The sequence below is a fragment of the Tenebrio molitor genome, chromosome 3 (assembly GCF_963966145.1).
Source record: "Tenebrio molitor chromosome 3, icTenMoli1.1, whole genome shotgun sequence".
NCBI classification, from domain to species: Eukaryota; Metazoa; Arthropoda; class Insecta; order Coleoptera; family Tenebrionidae; genus Tenebrio; species Tenebrio molitor.
In genome coordinates, this window is record NC_091048.1 from 12,063,478 (window position 1) to 12,072,038 (window position 8,561).

Below are 8,561 nucleotides of genomic sequence, written 5' to 3' on the forward strand. Positions count from 1 at the left end.
ACGATAAATAGATAGGCCGCAGCTAGACAGCCTAGAGGCGTGAGGCCACCTCAGCCTAAAATTTAGGGGCTAACATGTGTTATTCCAGCCGCCCCAAAACTGGCTGGCACAAAGACTCTACAAGAAACTCTAAATGAAACGCGAAAGAAACAAAAGAAAACCGAAAGTGAAACTGAAAGCGAAACTGAAAGAAAACTGAAAGTGAACCGATCAACAAAAAATGAACCCTGACCCGATAAACTGAAAATGAATTGACTGACGGCACAAACAAACTGAATTATTTCGAAATGAGCGTTCCGAAAAAGGTTACGGCAGGATGGGCGCGTCGCGACGTCATGTGCCGTGCGTTGTGTTGCTTGTTCCTGATCTTCGAACAGCGATCTTATTGTCCCGCGAGCATAAGTAGGACCTCTTGACCTCCTACTCCGGCCAAAACGAATAGTGGCACTTTGACCTGCTACAGGATGACAAATATTGAAGATAAGCAAGCTGAACGTTTCAATGTGACTCGGTATGCCGCAAAATTATTTTTCGGCCTCCCAATCTGGGAAATATAGCGTTACCTTACACTTTAGGTCAAGGGAGGTGCGATTTCCCGTACAATGTCAAAAATTTCTAGTGGAATGTGGGAAAAATCTAGTGGAGTACGGGAAAAATGTACGGACACCGTTGATTTATTCTTTTCACAGTTACTTTAAAATTAAAGTGTCCATACGTTACTTTAATTTAGTGTAAAAAAACACATTTCCCTGTATAATTTTTCCGATAAATGTGTTTATTATATCGATCAGAATTTAGTCCTGCCACTAGTTGTACTGCCTTTGGTGTCACATTTAACTCACTCTATATTATATACTAGACATTTTTTTCACTCGATTAATACACCAAAATCAAATTTTGAAGCACGACCGTGAAAATTTAGCTGGCAAATAATTTGTTAGGAAAAAAAACAAATGAGCGGTCACGGTCGTCAAGGAATTGATTCCACAGCATTCGATTCTTTATTGACGATGTCAAATTCTACAATAAAATTAGTCTTGATTTTTAAAAGATTTAATATTTTGGTCAGCCGAAAAGTCTAATACAAATGTCGTACGGGACGTATTTTCCGGCCCTCCAACTAATCAGGCACTCGGCTGCGCCATCGTGCCCGAAACCAGTTGTCGTGCCGGAAAATTCACATCCCGTACTCTAATGTAAATAACTATTCCCTTGGCGATTTGGTTGCGGTCGAAAATTCGCAATTTGCTGGTGGTGGCAAGTTGCAATACAGTACAGCGGGCCGTTCACTGTTCGAGCAATCCTCCCCAATGAGCGTTATCTCTTGTGGAGAAAAGGAAAACGCACCACCGTTGCGGCTCACGAGCAACTGCGAAGCTGGCCTGACACTCAACCGGTCTGAATACATCAAAAATTGTGAGTAGGCATTTTTCATTTAGTGTCATGGTGTAACGATCTTGCACACAGTAAAAAGTAGTATGACTTGACTAATTGTAGAACTTGTGGCGCTCCCACAGACCGAAGAGTATGAGTATGTGGCGTTCCCACATGACTTTATTGTAGTTGTGGCGATCCCACAATAATAAGGAAGTACCTTAAAAATGAGTTGAAAGTATGGCGATCCCATACGCCTGAGAGTTAAGAAATTAGTGATAGTCAGTAGCGATCCTACACGAATGACACTGTTAAAACCATGGCTCTCTCACAGAGTACGAGAGAAAAGTTACGAGGACTTTTAAGAGCCTTCGTACCGTATGTTTCGTTACTTCAGAGTACTGCTGTTTTGTATGATTCTAGTATTTCAACGCTGTCTTACCGGTGCGAGGACGCCCCGGGAACAGGATGGCCGTGTTAGCAGTCAACCATAGATACCACTCTGCGATCTGCACCAGAGGGTTCTATCATCCCCATCTCTATGGACTCCCAGCGGAGACGTCCATGCGCAATAGACTAAGACATTATCATTATTATTATTATCGAGATCTCATGTACGCGGGTAGCACGGTGTGGTGGCAGGGAGGTTAATGTAATAAAAGTTTGTTATTATTCAGTGTGTGTTTGTAGGTGTTCACCCCCCGAAAGCTAACATCTTTAAGACCTTCTTCCCCATTTAGAAATTTCGCGAACCATCGCCGACAAGTAGACTCTTTTACCGTCCCCGCATCTTCAATTCTACATATATTTCTTGGGGCTGATGCCGCTGAATGTCCACATTTAAAATCATATAACATTAAATTACGATTTCGTTCTTTTTCCATGTACACAATCAATTACCAGAATGTAACCAATTGAAAATTATTTAACTGAGAAACGTTACATTGTTTATGAACAAGTGTACTTCATATTTTAAAAAACTAACAACAATTACCAATTGATTTTACATTTATTTTATATCGTGAAAGAGAATACCACAAAAACGCTCAGAACGTTCTGGACACGCTAATAACTTTGGACTAGAGCATTGTCCGGGTAAGGAAAACGAACTTCCAGATTTCCTGTCTAGAAACCCGGAGCCGAAGGCGCCCAACGAACCCCTTGACGCTGACGACACCGAACGACTGCTGCCGCCAGAGCGACGGGCGGACAGTCTAAAATCGACCGCCGGCCCGGCCGACATCGCTCTCGACGCCGACAATCAAAACGCCTCCGAGGACAACGGCCCAAACATTCCGATCACCGAAGGTACCAACGTCACGACGCAGATGAACCTGACATTACCCTTGCCGAAGAAGTGCGGGCGGCTCAGCAAAGGGAGCCGCCCACTCAGGAGATGATACGCCTACGTCTCAAACTGAACCACAACCCATCACCGGTCGTGTATTGGTATTACGGTTTTTAAAAACATTAGGTACAACGTTATTAACGGCGAACTACGCTTCGGTCCCACAGCCAAGCTCTACGTTCCTGACGTCGCGTCGTTCGACAGCGGGTCATCTTCGAGCATCACGACGTTCCACTGGCGGATCACCCCGGGGCAGAAGAAACACGTCGAAGCGTAGCAGAAAATTACCACAGGCCCACAAGTCAACGGGATATTAGGGCTTATATAAAAAGCTGCTTGTTGTGTGCTCAGTACAAGAGACGTCCAAATCAACCAAATGCCCCGCTCCGACCAAGGCAGCCCCAACGGGTAATCGGAACCATCGCCTGCGATATCATGAGACGCTATTTAGAAACGCTGCGGGGTAATCGGTTTATTTTCGTCGTGACGGACCTATTCACCAGATGGATAGAAGCCTATCCGCTACCACGACGTCTTTGTCCGCTTTAGGTACCCTCGGACGATCATTAGTAATCATTACTGATAACGGCAAACAGTTCAATTGTCGGCGATAAAATAGAAAATAATCCTGGAAAAGAGCTGTAGCAAAAATATGCTTAAATTCCTTATGGGGTAAATTTGGTCAGAGGCAAAATATGTTACAAATTGATTATATAAAGCATAAAGGTTGCTATACAGCGAATTTTTTTATCGATGAACCATAGGGATTTACATGGTGTAAACTTTATTTCGTGTTAAAGGTTTTTCTACTGCTAATTTCAAAATGATTTTTCGTACACTGGTAGCTTACTTAATTTTCTACAGGTTCTGATAGTTTTTTTCCAAGAAACACACACAAGCGCGATTTTGCAGTGAATAACAATGACCTCACTTGCTCTGCGGCCATCTGGACATCGGGAATATCTTGATCGCGATTTTTTATTGATTTCAGTCGTTTATTTTCAACGGAAAGTTAAGCGTTGAACAAATCTGACAAACAGCAGCAAATGTAGACAACATCGAAGATCATGCTTCACAATTTTAACACTAACACAAGCACGATTTTGCAGGCAATTACGACGACCTCACTTCCGGACATCGGGAATATCTTGATTGCGATTTTTTATTGATTTCATTCATTTATCTTCAATGGAAAGTTAAGCGTTGAACAAATCTGACAAACAACTTTGAGACAATTTTTTTTTCACGAACAACAGTTGACATGACGACGTCCTCCACACACTTATTAATCATTCGGTTTTTTCGATGGCGTTGAAAAAAATGTATTTCAAAAAAATAATTGTGAACGAATCGTAGAGATATTACAAAAACTATTGTACAATACACGTCCGTTAGGGCCTTTACTGCCTCGCCAGTATTATTCGACTCGCTCTGCGAGTTCGTCTCACAAAATCTCTGGCTCGGCAGTAAAGGCTATCCTAACGGACTTGTACTGTAATAGTTATTTGGATCACAAGTCCAGAAAATGATACTTTGCGAGTGTGAGTGATATTGCGTAGCCGAGGCGGTTTAGCCGAGGCGAAGCAACACGAGCACTCGCAAAACATTTTCTGGGCGTGTAATCCACAAAATTTTTCATGCCGACAATTTTAAATCATTTTTAAAAAGTAAAAAATTTGTTTCACAAGTGGAATCGAACCCGCGACCCTCGCGTCCCTGTGCCGAAACGGAGTCCGTTCAATGCTGCCTGCCCATTCTCTAGTCAAGGTCACTTTTGTAAGTACTAGGCCGGGAATTTTACGTTCCCGGTGGATTTTGAATCATGCAAAACCGTCGATAACGGCCGGCGGCATGAAATAGTTATTTGGATCACAAGTCCAGAAAATGATATTTTGCGAGTGCGAGTGATATTGCGTAGCCGAGGCGGTTTAGCCGAGGCGAAGCAACACGAGCAACTCGCAAAACATTTTCTGGACGTGTAATCCACAAAATTTTTCATGCCGACAAATTTAAATCATTTTTAAAAAGTAAAAAATTTGTTTCACAAGCGGAATTGAACCCGCGACCCTCGCGTCTCTGAGCCGAAACGGAGTCCGTTGGCTATATTCATTGCTGCCTGCCCATTCTCTAGTCAAGGTCACTTTTATAAGTACTAGGCCGGGAATTTTACGTTCCCGGTGGATTTTGAATCATGCAAAACCGTCGATAACGGCCGGCGGCATGAAATAGTTATTTGGATCACAAGTCCAGAAAATGATATTTTGCGAGTGCGAGTGATATTGCGTAGCCGAGGCGGTTTAGCCGAGGCGAAGCAACACGAGCAACTCGCAAAACATTTTCTGGACGTGTAATCCACAAAATTTTTCATGCCGACAAATTTAAATCATTTTTAAAAAGTAAAAAATTTGTTTCACAAGCGGAATTGAACCCGCGACCCTCGCGTCTCTGAGCCGAAACGGAGTCCGTTGGCTATATTCATTGTTGCCTGCCCATTCTCTAGTCAAGGTCACTTTTATAAGTACTAGGCCGGGAATTTAACGTTCCCGGCGGATTTTGAATCATAAAAAACCGTCGATAACGGCCGGCGGCATGAAATAGTTATTTGGATCACAAGTCCAGAAAACGATATTTTGCGAGTGTGAGTGATATTGCGTAGCCGAGGCGGTTTAGCAGAGGCGAAGCAACACGAGCACTCGCAAAACATTTTCTGGACGTGTAATCCACAAAATTTTTCATGCCGACAAATTTAAATCATTTTTAAAAAGTAAAACAAATTTCACAAGCGGAATCGAACCCGCGACCCTCGCGTCCCTGAGCCGAAACGGAGTCCGTTGGCTATATTCAATGCTGCCTGCCCATTCTCTAGCGAATTTTTAGTCAAGGTCACTTTTGTAAGTAAAGTCCATTCATTTTGTATTGAACTTTGACGTTTTCGAGTTATGTTGGTATCCGAATATTTAGGAATTTTTTGACCATGAGGTTTTATGTCACTAAGTTTTCAAAATCTGACATGCGCTGTCAGATCAAACTTTGAATTCAAAATTAAAGCAATAAAAATCACGCAACTATCAAATATATTTATAATATTTCGAACATACTCGTATTATAATGGCTGAAAGAAAAAAGAAAATGTTATTGACGGCTGCCTTAAAAACAGCCCTTATTAACTGCTTTGATGAGTTGAAGATTGCGTACCCAAATTATCCCGTTCCTGTCCTGCATGAAAAACTATCCCGTATTTTTTCGGTAAAAATGAATACTCCTCTAATAATTAATTTGTCATATCAACTACCTCTCCCATGTAGGTCGCGGTTAGTACAGTTAAACGAATAATAAGAGCCCATGAAAATGGTCAGGAACTGACCGATTCCAAACCACCACCTCGCAAAAAAAGTGAAATTCATACAAATGTATATTTTAAAGAAGAGTTGTCGAGAAAAATTTATTCTTTCCATAAAGAAAACAAGCACTTTACACTTGATGATTTATTAAATTTCGCCAAAGAAGAGTTAAATTACACTTTGAGTCGAACTACACTGTATAAAATATTAAGGTCTATGGGGTTCAAGTATAAAAAAGTAAACGAGAGGAAAATCTTAGTGGAAAGTAAATTCCTTATTTCCAAAAAAATTTGTTTCCTTAAAAAATATTTACAATATTTAGAATATGACAATGTCCATTTTATATACCTTCATGAAACATGGATTTACCAAAACGGAAGTCAGGTCCGTTTATGGGTTCATGATGTTGACAAAAAGGCAAATCCTTCCAAAATACCAACGGAAGGAAAAAGATTTACAGTTCTCCACGCCGGTCATAAAGGTGGCTTCCTGGAAGGGTGTAGTTATCTTTTAGACAGCAACATAGAACACCGGGATTACCATCGCACGATGAACGGTCAATTATTCCAGACTTGGGTTGAACAACAACTAATACCCGCCTTAGACAAGATAAATACGAAAGTTGTTGTTATTATGGATAACGCTCCGTACCACTCCATGGTTGCAGATAAATTACCTACATTGAAATCTACAAAGGGTCAACTACAGGAGTGGCTAACAAAAAAAAACATTGCATACGACGAGTCAATGACAAAAAAGAATATTTGGAATATAATAAAACCACACCTGGATGCCGCTAAGATTACAAGGAGGTATGTCATCGACGAGATTTTGGCAAAAAAAGGTCATGATGTCTTACGTCTACCCCCATACCATTGCCAATACAACCCGATCGAAATGGTATGGGGGTTCTGTAAAATGTTTTATAACAAAAACATTAGATCACAACCTGCTTGCAAAAATAGGGTGTCTAGATTGTGGCAAGAAGCGTTAGTAAACTATACACCTGAGATGTGGGCAAACAGTGTTCAACATTGCGAGAACCTGATTAAAAGTGATTGGAATAAAATGATGGGCAATTTTCCAATAAAAGATATGCCACCAATCATCGTAAATTTGGCAGAATCATCTGATGATTCAAATTCAGACATCAGCGTTGTGTCGCTCTCCAATGAAAAACGTCAAAAATATGATGATCTCCACTTAGACCAAACTCCATTAGATTCAGATAGTAATGAGACAACTGAAAGAATATTCATTGAAGTAGTTTAATGTTAATTTTGTTCCCACTTGTTTGTTCATAGTTCCTAGTACATGTCACTTGGCAAATAAATAGGATGTTTTTCTTCAATGCATTTTATTCAGAAAATGGTTCTTTTATACTAAATAAAGTATTTCCTTTCCCTTTCAGTTATGCCCTTCGAAACAGTAGTAGTATGTTTTTGTCTTATGACCCATTATCTACCTTCACCATCAATATCACATATAGCTCCAGTTCTCTTCTTCAGGAGCATTATGGCAACTATGTAGTCCAAGATAATGTCTCATCCAATGGCAGTTTTCACTTGCATACCCAGCTTTCTCTGTTTCATATTCTGGATTAACTTATTAAAACATCCATGTCCATTTAGTGCCTGGATCAGATGAAAATACATTTCCCTACACTTTCTTTTTGTCCAAATCTCAATGTTGGGTATCAAGAGCCATTCCGCTTAGCACCCTCCATTCTGCTTGTCAGCATCCTGCAGTTGTCCTCATATTCTCGTCTGTCGGGGTTCTCAAGATTCCCTCTTGTCCGCTACAATATTTCCTTGTTCGTGATATAATTCTCGCCATGCACAAGATACTTACTTGCCTTGAAGAGTGTCATGTCTCATGTAATAGGTATGTATGTTGTACATGCTATGTTATTAAATCATTACCAAAACAACTACTGTTTCCATGTACACTCAAGGGCCATGAGTTTATTTATTGTAATTTTCAACCATAAATGCATGTAACAATAATTATAAATTATTGAATTCTGTAACCAAACATCTCACAACAACACACGGTCCACGCGGTGTCACGCACAGGTGTCACGGTTTCGTTTAACCGTTAAACTGATTTGATGTTTACATGTCAATTGTCAAAAAATTTAGTTACTAAATCGGGACGTTTAGTGACTGTAAACAGGCAAAATATTTCGAAGTCAGAATCACATGATTGAAAAAAATTATAATTTGACCTTGAAAAGTTCAATACAAAATGAATGGACTTTACTAGGCCGGGAATTCTACGTTCCCGGCGGATTTTGAATCATGCAAAACCGTCGATAACGGCCGGCGGCATGAAAAATACTATTGTCTGTTTATTTACCGAATTTGTGAAATTAATAACATAATATGCAACACAGATGTCACAAAACAGTATTTTAGATTGTCAGTTGTTGGTAACACCGACTGTCAATATCGTCAATATCAATCCCGCGTGGTTTCGCATCTTGCTTTTTCTATAAA

The 8,561-nt window shown here is 40.4% G+C and overlaps 1 long non-coding RNA gene across 1 annotated transcript; it reads right to left on the reverse strand.

Annotated features, from left to right (window-relative positions):
* Window positions 1-6,192: 6,192 nt before the first annotated feature.
* LOC138126062 (uncharacterized) lies at window positions 6,193-7,453 on the reverse strand. Its single transcript, XR_011157597.1, has 2 exons — window positions 6,604-7,453; window positions 6,193-6,552 (listed from the first exon to the last, which is right to left on the reverse strand). It is a non-coding gene; the product is annotated as an uncharacterized lncRNA (long non-coding RNA).
* Between the last annotated feature and the right edge of the window lie 1,108 nt (window positions 7,454-8,561).